Genomic DNA, 12,556 nt, shown 5'->3' on the forward strand with positions numbered 1-12,556 from the left:
AAAGAAAAGTGTAGGTGTCAAAATAAACCTGCCTACAAGTGGCCTAAAGTGTAACAGCTGGTGGGGCTGGAAGAGCAGAGGCAGAAACACCCAGCTGGGCAGGTTCCTGTGTTTGGGACTCTGCATCCCACTGTGCAAGCACAGCAGCTTCCTTCAGTCCTGGCAGCTGCTGGGACCAGAGCCCGGGCACCCAGCCCACGTGGGATGTCACAGGATGATCCCACGGGAGCCCAGGCTCTGGAGCAGGATGGGGAGAATGCACTCCTCATCCTCACCCCTGCCTGCCCACTCCCACTGCCCCAGGAGGGCTGGGAAGCTCTTGTTGCTTCCTTGGGCAGGAGCAAGGAAACCACGGGGAGCCCTGGGGTGGTGCTTGGGCGTCATGGTGCTGACCCAGGCCTGTGCCCTTTGGCTCTCTGCACCCTCAGAGCCCCCTCTCTTGTCTTCTGCTGCTCCCCACCACTGCTCTGCATCCACAGCCCAGCTCCAGTCCCTTCCTGCCCACCCCAGGCTCAGTCAGGCAGCCCTGCTGCTGTAGCAGGAGATCTGGATGGAGCCTTGGTAGTTGCTTGGGTTTTGATTTTTTGTTTGTTTGTTTTTGTTTTGGTGGGGTTTTTGGTTTGTTTGGTTTTTTGTTTTTTGTGGCTTTTTGTTGTTTTTTTTTTTTTTAAAGCATTCTAGGACTATGCCAGTGGCTATCTCAGCTGCGGACAGTTTCTAGGTTAATTATCCATAACGTGTGGCTCAGTGGCTGAGGACTGAATGGAAGGTACTGAAGCCCACAGTTAAATTTGCAGATGGGTTGGGATTTAACTCTGTGTCAGTGTGTAGCTGGGCTCCCCCAGAGCTCCAGAAAAATCCATAAATTTGAGGTGTGTCAGCTTTCTTGTGCAGCACAAGAAGGAGTTTCTGAACACTGTTTAGAAGATCTCAGGAGGCATTCAGCCTTGTGTCTCAGTTAAAATTGACTGATTGTGCTGTCCCCTGGTTTTATTCCATCTCTCTGGGAAACAGAGTGATTCATGAGGGTGGATGGGACTTGATGCTCTTTCCCCCATGGGATTTGGCACCAGGGTGGTGCTAAGAGCTCATACCCACAAATATTTTGTGTTTTCAAGCTGTGACTTCAATGGACTCCCATGCAACATTAAGCTCTGATGCTGGTAATCTGTCTCCACAGACTGGTTCTCAAGGCTGTGTATAGTTTAGTAGTTTTATGCTCTTGGAAAACTGATTTATGAGCATTTATGTTTGTTTATGCGTAGAGTTTATGATGTGAAACAAAATACATGTTTTTCTCAGAGGCCAAACAGAACAGCTCAGCTCTTAGTCTCCAAATAGCATCCCAGATAATTTATTTTGTTGACAGCTGGTACAATGTGCTGCTAATCCAACAGTAGTTACTACACATTAGCAGCCATACTTCAGCTGCCTCAAAGCACTTTGGCATGCTCCAATAAATAAATTCCACTATAAAGCTCAGGGCAGATCTCTCCAGCATGCAGCAGCCCCAGTTTGGAGGGAGAGGTGAAAGTTTGGTGCTTGGCCAGAGCAGGCTGGCTGTGTCCATCAGTGATCCAAAGACTGCATTAATGCTGAGTTTAGGACTAGGGCTTCTTGCTCACAGCACTTCATCTTTAAATAATCTTGTAGGAAGTGTCTTGCCATAGCAAGTGTGTCTGACATTCCTGAGCCCTCCCTGAACAAAATGAAAAGAACCAACTTGGTGGGTTTTTCCCATCAGTGCTACCAGGTAACTCCAGCCCAGATGATTGCAGAGGAAAGTTACAGAGTATTGAGAAACTTGTCTGAAATCCATTAGTATCTTTGTTTAGTGTTTGCAGTAAGGCTTTCATCAGGGACCATGTGTTTCTTTACACCTTCAAGGTCGGTGGAAGTGTAAAGAAACACGTGGTCCCTGATGAAATGCATTACTGAAATGCATTTCATTAAATGAATAATTTAATGAAATGGTCCCTGATGAAATGCATTACTGAAATGCACCTCCACCAGCTGTGCAGGTACCTCAACACAAAATGCTTCCCATGAACTCTTCCCTTCCTTCTACATCTCTTTGTACCTAACAAAACCCCTTCTTACAGAGGTTTCCCCAAATCAGACCAAAAGATAAGATGGGCATTACAGGCTGACAGCTGCTCCATCCACAGAAAGGCAAAAGGAAAGAAGAGAGACACAGTTTGAGGTTGCAGATTTCTTTTCCTCCCTCATCATCATTAGTGGCTCAAAGTTCACATGGTCTTCTCTGGGAAAGAGCTGTGAGAGACGTGAGCCCCTTGTCTGTAACCTCAGAGGCAGAAAGCAGGCAGAGCCAGAGCTGAGCTAAATGACAAAAACCTGCTCCTCTCCACAGGTTTTAAACCTTCTGCATCCCAGCTGGCCCCATCCCCCTGATTTGTGGGGCCATAGGAGAAGTGCATAAGCATTTAGACTGTTTCATGGACTCTGCCTTTGCCCAGCATCATCAGTGCCTGTGCATGAAGGGGCAGCAGCTCCCTCATCACATCCCTTCTCAATGGCCAAGTGTGGCTGTGCCTCTGCTCCTGTCCCCCCCTGCCCTGCCTGGCTCAGCTGCAGCCTTGCACATGCCTTGGCTGTGCTAGAGCAGCAGCAAGCACCAAAACTCAGTGTATTGGAATCTGACATCTGGTATTGTTGGCTTTATTTATTTATTTATTTATTTTTAATTTTCTTTGTGATTAAATGTTTCAACTCCAGAGGATGGGCCCTGGTGTAGGTGTTACTTTAGTTACCCCTATCAGGTGTAGGGGTGGAGGGGAAGGGAACAAGCACCCAAACAATGGGCAATCTGGATTGAAAAACATTTAAATATTTAAAATGTCAGATCTGTTTTAGTGTTTCTTTAATAGGACACATCCACAAGGGCTCACATGAGTCTGTGGACTCAAGTTTAAGACTAAAACAAGCATTTCTCACAGTGCTGGCTGGACCATCTGCCACTCTTCCCTAGTCCTCATGACTGAGTGGTTAAATAAGAAGGAGCCATTCAGCATCTGCCAATTGTGCTTTTCCAGTGACCTTTCAAAAAACTGACTTCTTTTTGACTAAAAATAAATTATACATTACCAAGCCAATGAGGCAGACTTCCCCGTGTATATTGAATAACACCATTGTTTTGTAATATATCTTGGCTCCCATGTAACAACAGCCTGATGGTAAAAAAAAAAGGTGGCTTAAATTGGTTCTGTTTATTGGCTGATATTCAAAATACAGTAAGAAAGTTGAGCTTCTGTGCTGTCCTGTGACATGCCATCATTAGCACCTCATGAAATGAGAGGAAAGGAGAATAAAATCACCCAAACATTTCTGGAAACCTTCTCTGAGCTACTTTTTTATTCAGGAATTTTCACTTTCAGAGCACCTCTGTTGCAGACTATTTCCCCATAATGACGTGTCTAGACTTTGATGGAAAAACTTCTAGGCAGCTCTTATTTCTCTGTCCTCTTTTCTCTTTCCATCCAGGAGTGAGCATTTGGTGTGGTGATGATGGTGTCCAAAATAGGAAACAGACTCTGAACTGAGCCAGGTCCTCGAGGAAAGCCCTTCCTTTGGGGTTTGATGTGCCCAGATATGCATATACAAAAAAGCCTGGCCTGAAGTAGGGTGGTATTGGTCCTTAAAAGAAGAATTTGGTAGCAGAGCTGAAGTTGCAGAAGCAGGGAAAAGGCAAGGTAGGATTTTGAGGGTGCCAGGCTGTAATGATTTGCTTTATATCTGTACATAAAGATGCATTTGCAGTATGTGTCTGTTAAATCACTGAGAAAATTTCAGATGTTTCCTCTACAATTTACAGACCATTTCTTAAAGCCAGACCAGTTCTGTTGTATCTTTTGGAAGTTACAAATGCCTTCAAGACAGATAAATTTTCCTGGCTTTTGTGAGAACCAAAGGGCAGGATGACAGACCTGCCAGCCTTGCAAATGCAGATTTTTTATCAAGAAGGAGCACGACTACATGGTAGTGATGTGTGGCTGCAAACTGACCATGCTAAAGGGAGAAGGCAGGAAAAGTGACTTCTCTCAGCTTTGCTCAGTTAAGGGCTCAGCCTCTCATTTTCCTATTCTTTGGCTCTTCTCCAACTCCTGTGTTTTTGAACTTTTATTTTCCCTCATAATCAGACTGATATCATAGGGATTTGCATGGAAACTGATGCCCTCAGCTCATCTCAGTGCCAGAATTACAACAGTCTCTTGTTCCTAATGGAAAAAAAGATGCAAGATTTCCAGGCAGCCCCAGTTTATGTGGTGAGTGATCTGCTAGCCTATATGCAGAGCCTAGTGTGATGCCTCCATCTAATTTCATGAAACCAGATGAGAAATAGAAAAAAGTATGTGTTAATGTGCTATGTGCATGTGTAAGTGTTAACCAGGTCAGTGTTTCTCTGCTGCCCCAGGAGGCCTGGCCTCTGTCACCTTGGCTGTGTGAAGAAAAGACCCCAAGATGCTGGGTTTTCCCCAAAGAGAGCAAAACCCCTGTTGTTTTGGGGCCCTACAGTGGCTCTCTGCTGTGTCAAGCTCCGTGCAGACACAAGCGAGTGTCAGCAATGGTTTCTAAGTTTTGCTGAAGTTGTTTGGTACAGTGACCAGTCCTTTTGGGAGTTAGCTTGTTGGTTTAAAGGAAGGTTGACTCCAAAGTCTACTGTCTGAAATGAACCATTCCTCCTCCATCTAGCAGCAGGTGAAGGGAGGTTCAGGAGATGGAAGGACTGGTGGAATGAAACCCCTCTAAAAGCCTTGTGCCCTCTGGCTTGGGTACCCTCATTTGGAACCATCAAAGGAGGGCTGACAGAAATGGATCCTGAAACATTTTCAGACATGCCAGATGGATGGATTAGAGTGTTAATGTCATTCATCCAGAGGGAAGAAGCTGATGGATAGGCCATGTGTGTCTTGGCCCTTTTAGCATATTTACATCCTTGCCAAAGCTTTGGGGAAAATAAACTGCTTTTAAGGAAGCTTGCCCAAACAACACCCAAACACTGACACAAGTCTCTGTGTGGCAAGTTGGAATCTACCTGGCTTGTTGGCTCCCTGCTTCAGAAGCCAAGCTTCAGTGCAAGCAGGGAACAAGTGGCAGAGTGACGCTCCCGCCTGCTGCAACGTGAAGCAGCCGACGCAGGAATGTGCACCAGAGAGCCAGCTCAATAGAAATCAAGACCTCCTTTAGCATCAAATTATGTATTCTCAGCTTTTAGAGGCTTGGCCTCGGGCCGTTTTTCATGTTCAGCTCACCCTGGGCTTTAACCAGAGCTGAGAAAGTTGCTGACTCTGTCCTGTGAAACCTCAGCCGCCCGGACGAGGAGCTGGCCTGACTCACTGCCAGCGCCATGCTCAGACCTCCTGCCTGCTCTAAAGCACTGAGCTCCTGTGCCTGACCCTGTGAGAGCCTCTCCCCATCTGCAAGCCAGATGAACCAAGTCCCTGCCAGTCCCAGGAAAACGCCGCTGGCCTGAAATGATGGGCTTGACGTGGGTCCTTTTCCTGGGTGCCCGACCTTGAGGGGATGGTTTTTCCTCCCACGTGCACACAGGTGTTCTCTCTTTGGAAAACACGCTGAAACAGTGGGTCTCATTTGTGGCTTTTTGTTAAGCTTCCAGCCTTGAGGGGCAGAAGTTGTTTCAGTGAAAGGAAATAGAGTTTTGAGGTGTGCGTGGGCAGGACTCCTGCCTTGTTCGTGGGGATGCTAAAGCCCCCCAGTATCTGGGGCTTTTTGATGTGTGCAGGATGTGCAGGAGCTGAGGGAAGCAGCAGCGGGTGGACGTCTGCAGGTCTCCATCCTGATGGGAAGGGAGTCACTGAGGAGTGCCGGCTCCTCCTGCAGCTGCTGAGATCCACCCCCAGATCCACCAGGATGCACAGCAAAAAAGGTCTTTTTCCACATGTGTCAAAATTAGGGACAGGAAAGTGTTTATTTCTATCCTATGTGTAGGTGCTTTCTGGCTTTCTTTGGAGACATCCTCTCTGCCCTCAATTCCTTTTCTCCTCTCCTGCCTCCCATGCTCCCCCTCCCTGCCCCGGTGAGTTCCTGCTGCTCCAGGAATCAGGGCTGGCAGGCTCCCCTGTGGCTGGAGGGATTGGCCTTGGCAGCTGTGCAGGAGCCGGGGTGGTGCAACCTGGGCGCCCTCCCAGCCCCTGACTCACTGCAGGGAGAATCACATCCCTCCCGGGGAGCTGAACTGATCCCTTTGAACTCCAGGCCTCTTTCCACCTCTTTCCTGTCCACTTGTGGGTTTTAGGATTCAGAGAGGAGGAAGGGTGCTGTACAGAAGGGCTCTCTGAAAGGGACCAGCGCTGCAGATGGACACCGTCACTGCCCCGCACGGCATTTGACACCTGCTCTGCTTGGGAAGGGCAGTGTGGATGTTTCTCTCGGCCTCATCATCTGAGAGGTGTTGCTTTGGCATGACTCAGGAGTGACTGACTTTGCCCAAAATAGAGATTCCTTGCAAGCATGCATCACTCTTCCAGAAGACTGTGATTCACTGGAGCTTTGCCTCCACCCTCTTTGGTGTGGTCCACAGCTGTGATTCCCTTTGGAGCCTTTTTTGGGTTTCTTTCAGCCCAAAACATAGGTTGACTTTGAGAAGTGGATTTGTGTATCCTGGGCCAGATTCTTCTCCCATTCAGTGTGTATGGGCCAAGTTGCTCAGACCCCTGCAGGCCACATCCAAGTTCTCCATTTCATATCGAGTTCTCGTGTCAGACAGGCATTAAAAAGGACTGTCACGGGCATTTACTCCGATTTTCTGTGCTTAGCATACGCCTCAGGATTCCCTCCAGTGTTCTGCTCCAAGCCCTTAGTCTCTGGCTGGTTGGAGACACGGGTCTGGATCCAAGATCTAAGGCGGAGACCTGTCTCTGTGACTGAATATTGGAAGCAACTGCTGATCATAAAATCTTTCCAGTGCATGGAAAGGCTTCCAAGGAGACTCCAGCTGACTCCACCTGGTCATCTTCAATGCACCACACAGAGGGGATCTAAAACTGCAGCTTATTTTGCTATCCTTGCTTCTGCATGCTTGTTTGCCCTTAAGTAATTGCATCTCATTTAATTGTCCTTTTCTAGATAGTTGATCTGATTATTAATTTATGGCATGCCTTGCTGCCTTTGCTGAGCTTTTTGTGCTGTGTCACCTCATTTTTGTCTTCTGATGCTCGCTCTCCAAGGACCTGTGCTTCTGCCTGAATACCATGTTACCCTTGGACACCAGATGCTTGTTCTTTTACCCCAAGGTCCCAAATCACCTCTGGCGAAAGCTGACATTGTCTTGAAACCTCTGAATCCAATATAAATGATGTTCTGGACTTGGAAACAGGAGGCTGCCTGCAGATTTGGGCCAAGCTCCTCATCTCCCCCATTTGTGACCAGAAATGCTCTAGTACCTTCTCCAGCCCCCTCGTCATCTGCCTCAGATTTCAATGCACCACAAAGGGAGGGATAAAAGCTCTTCAGACCCCCCAGCAGCCCAGCCAGAAAATGTTCCAGCCAGAACCAAAGCCTTTGAAAACCTTAGAAGCTGTTGGTCCAAGGCTTGCCCCTCCGTGGTAAGGAGACTCATGCAACCAGGAGCCTTTGAGGATGTGCCCAGCAAAGAAGGTGCAAACACTTGAGGGTGAATATCATGAAATCTGAAGAGCATTTTAAAAGGACATTTAAATATTTAACAGTGGCAGAGTGGCTCAAAGAATTGCCTGGGGAGTAGCTCACAGTCCCACTGCTGAAGTGGTGTTTGTTAAGAAAGGTCAAATAGCAAACTGCTGAGGACACACACACCGAGCCAAAAGTCATGTTCTCTTTCAGGACGGTGTATCTGATCTGCTCAGGTCAAACAGTCATCCATGTTTTTGTCTGCCTTGCTGAGACAAGAACATTTTAGGAAGCTAAAGCTAAAGCTATGACAAGTATTCAAAACACATCAAGGAGACTCCAAAATGTCTCAAACCTGATTTCAGGGCAGACATCAGAAATTACTGCAGCATTTTAATATTTTTAAAACTTTTTCTAAAACCAGAAGGGCTGGAAGCTTCACTTAAAAAGAAGGGGGAAATTTCACCTAATGTGATCTCAAAGCAGAACTCTGAATAAAAAGTGAGTGCTCCAAAATAAATAAGCTTGAGCTCAGAAGTGGAAAAAGAAAAGCATTTCTTCAGATATAACCAATTTAAGCATGGTGGCACTGACTCTGCCAGGTGTTCTGTCTCTGTTGGTGTTCACTATCCAGACAAGTTTATTTACAGAAATGCTGTAGGAACTTCTCAGTTTGCTCTCTTTTAGCATGATATTTAAAGAACTGGACAGTAAATCATTCTGGACTTCAAATAAGACTTTGATTTCACTTTAAGCTTCTCAAGCAGATATTGTGACAGGTATGTAGGTCCATGGTAAGCAATGGCAATCAAACAGGTATTTCCAGCTATTTTTGTAGCCCCTTTGTAGCTCTTCCATGGCCTTATGACCTAATTCTCACCTTCCCCTCAAATATTCCCCAATCATGAGACACTAATTTTGGATTCATGACTTAGATCAGATAACAGGAAAAAAGCCTTCACTGTGAGAGTGGTGAGGCACTGGTCCAGGTTGCCTAGAGAAGCTCTGAATGCCCCATTCCTGATGGTGTTTAAAGCCAGGTTGGATGGGGCTTTGAGTGTAATGGCAGGTGTGCCTGCACATGGCAGGGGGTTGGTGTCTTCCACCCAAAATATTCTGGGGTTCTATGCTGCAAATCACACGCAGCCCCTTCTTGCATTCACCATAAACACAAACCAATGCCTCCCACAAGCTTCTCAGTAGGTCAGGAGCTCCCAGATCTATTCATCTGTTAATGAGGCTTCACAGCTTTTTCCAAGGTCAGAAATTTAAAAATTACTTTCTGTGAGTCCTGCCCTGTGCATTCCTTTGCAGTGTTACCATTGCCTCGACAAAGGGCTTTGCCAGAGGCGAGGTACTTGTCCACCTGCAAGGGCAGAAGCTGAAAAAGCTCCTGGTGGGAGAGAGTACTGGGGAAAGGGTGGAAAGAGTCTGGTGAAGGAAGACTTGGTGGTAAAATCATTATTTTTTTACACGCAGGAGCAGCTGACAAATCCATCTCGTCTGTGCTTTCTGTGCGGCATTACGAAATTAGAAAGTTGTTTTCCAATGAACATGAAACTGCCGAAGAACAGAGACTGAAGTGCTGTAAATAGTGCTGGGATCTTTGAAGCCACAAAGAGGAGACTGTTCTGCTGGGAGATGCCAGGCCTGGGAACACGGCTCTCCTTTGTCCGTGCGTCATTATGCAGCAGCTGGCGTGCGCTGAGCACGACTCCCAGATTCGCTTGTGCTGCTAACTCAGGACAAAGAAGAGGCAGTGGCTGCCTGGGAGTGGTGGCCAAGAGAATTCTAAGTCCTTCAACCCACCTGGCTCAACGGGGCAATGGTCTTCTGTGGATCCACGTGGTAGGGTAAAGAACCGGTCTGCAGGCAACATTTGCTCAAATTATCAGAGATAATTGTTTCTGTTTTGTCTTAGAAGGGATAAAGAAATCCCAGTCCTTTCTTTTAGGAGACACAGCTCAGTCTCTAACATCCTTGTCACCAGTGCCAGTGGGTTTTGCACTGGGGATGGTGGCAGCTGACATGAGCACCCCCTGGGTTGTCCATGACTCCTGAAAACAGCATTCCAGTGCTCTGTTTGAGCAGTTTGGCTTAAAATGCAGCTGAGGAAGCAACAGGCACTGATGGGGTTAGTCCTGAGCCTGGCTGAAACCTCTCCGTGGATACTGAGATTCCCAAGGGGGAATCACAGGGTACTTTGACTGGATGCAGCTCTCCAAAAGTGTCACCTAATAAGAGATGGTTGAACTGAGCCCAAGCACACAAGACAGCTGCAGGAGGCCATTATGTTTTGCCTGGTGCAAATGCATGTCTTTGGGGAATTTAGACCCCATCCTACACCCCTGTCTGATTTCTGGATGGATGGTGTCTCGCCTTGAAACTTGGAGCTATTTTCTTCCACCAGTTGTCCATGGCTGGGCCTCAGCTTTGCACAGCTCCTGCTCAGCTTTCAGCGTTGAAAGCAAGGAGGGTCATTAAATCCCACTGACCTTCAAAAGAGCCCCAAATGAAACCCTAACAATGTTTTTAATAAAGGTGCTGGCTCTGAAGGGTTTTGTCTCGTGCACCTCATGCCAGATAATGGCACAAGAGAGGCTTGTAAATGGGAACTTTATTAAACTTTATTAAAGGAGTCACAGGAGCGAGGGCTGCACCTTTCAGCCTTTCAATGGGAGAACCACTGCATTAAAGCTTAGTTTTTAAATTAGGCTATGGAAAGCAGGTTTAACCACTCACAGTGATTTTATCACATGTGTATGCATGGAAACATTTTCTTAACTAATGAACACATGGTGAAGTGGTTAATTGATTGTAGGTGCCTGGGAGCCTCCATGCATTGCCCTGATTAATTGCCTGCTCAGCTTTTAGTCTGTGAATGGCTGCAGGAATGAATGTCCCTTGGAGTCAAGCCTGAGGACAGACAACCACAAAACAGGAGGCTTAGGCACAGTTTCACCAAGGAACAGTAGCCAAGATCTGGGGGAAAAACCTGCCAAGATCATCAGCTGAAGTAAGTAACTCAAGAAGGAGCTGGGCAAGTTTCCAGAGCTGCAGAGTATGAGGTAAAGCCATTAACAGGATTTTTGGTTTTAAGATAATGAGAGATTGGTTAGTGATTGGGATTTCCTGGACTCCTGAGGCTTAGGAAATACTAGAAACACGGATGTGGAAGGCTGGCCTTGGGGAAGCGGGCTCAGGGGCTGCTCTGTGCCAACAACCAGCCTCCCCTGGCCCAGTGCCCTGCAGAAGGAGGTGCCTGGCAGGATCTGTGTCACATTGGTGTTCCCAAAGACAAGGGAAAGGCGAGCTGCCCCATTTGGGCTGGCACTTGGCAGCCATGGGGCAGCACCTGGTGGTCTGTACCCAGAGGAGGATGGAGTTACCTCCAAGGCACGGGGTCTTCCAGCTATTTTTATTATGTCCCGTTGTTTGGACAAAGGAGGCTGTGCTTTTCAGGGACAAAATTCACAAAAACCAGACAGTGACCACAAGAGCACAATGAGGTGTCTGCTTACAAATTGAATCTCTTGGGGGTTTAATGCCAAGCTCTGCCCTTGCATTTGGAGAAGCCGTAGAGAAGTTTTTTCATTGTAAGGGTTTTCCGCCAGTGTTGTGGTGAAAAGGAGGAGGATTGCATAAAAATGAATTGACCACTGGCTGTGGGCTCTAAGTCCAAGCAGAAATGGTCAGTGTGTGCTGGCACCCTGCTGAACAGCCAGCAGGAGCTTGGATGATGATGGATTAGCCATTTCATTGAGCTCCTTACTTGTCTGTGCCCTTGGGCTCCCCCTGTGTGCCTGCGTGCTGGGGGCTGGAGCTGACCCTCTCAGATCCCACCAGAGATCTGCCATAGTGCTGCCCTTTGGAGCATGGTGGCCCCTGAGCCTGGGAGCCAAAGTGTTTGCCATGCCCACTAGGAGAGGGAAGAGAACCCCCAAAATCCTCTGGTTGCTCTCTTGTTATTTTTTTTTAAATATGCACGAGATACAGATAGCACAAATGAACAAAGCACGTCAGCCTAAGTGAAGGGAGTTCTTCAGGTGGGCCTGCAAGATGGAGCTGGACTTTTCCTAGAGCACCTTGTTACAATTGGATTGTGTCAAACCTGGTGCAAGCATGTGCCATTGCCTCTGGCTGGGCAAGGGTCCATGTGATTCATGGAATGTCTCCTGCCTTTAAGTTTCTTCCAAATGATCATTGCAAATCTCTTGGCATGCTTTGCAGCAATCACCAACAGATCAAATAAATATTAATAAAATAATTAGCTTTTCAGAAAATGGTTAAGCCACACTACCAGCTGTGTCTTCACAAACACCACAGCATCTGAACTGCAAAAGTAATGCTCAAACCCTGTCTGTAATGGAACATGTTACTTTTATGCCTATGCATAGAGTTTCTGTCTGTGACTCCCTGAGGAGTTTGCTTCATCTTGGCATTTTTCAGTGTTAACCAAGGCTCCATGACCGATGGATACTCGGAAGTTTTAGTTACTAGAAAGGGATACTCAAATACTTAAATATTTGTATGCATTAGCCCTTGTTAAATTAAAACTGTTTTAATCATGGGTTTGTTGCAAGAATCTTAATTCCTGTCATGACTTAATGTAATCCTGTACCATAATACTTTAATGCTGAGAAAGCCTCTGCCTGTTCCATTTTCCACCACCCTTTCCTGTAGGATGCATGCCTGCCTTACAGGGGCTTGGGAGCACACTGGCACATCCTCCTTGGTGTGGGCAAAACTGGCTGATGAGCACTCACATGAAAATATCAATTAATCATTAATATGGTTAAAACCAGCAAATTCTTCCCACCTGCAGTGGTCCTGCTGAAGCAGGAGATAAGAAATGGGGAGGAATGGTGTAGGATGGGAGCTGTCACCCTGAGGCAGTGAAGGAGAACATGAGTGGCTACATCTTTCATTA

The sequence above is a fragment of the Fringilla coelebs genome, assembly GCF_963513975.1.
Source record: "Fringilla coelebs genome assembly, chromosome: 2".
NCBI classification, from domain to species: domain Eukaryota; kingdom Metazoa; phylum Chordata; class Aves; order Passeriformes; family Fringillidae; genus Fringilla; species Fringilla coelebs.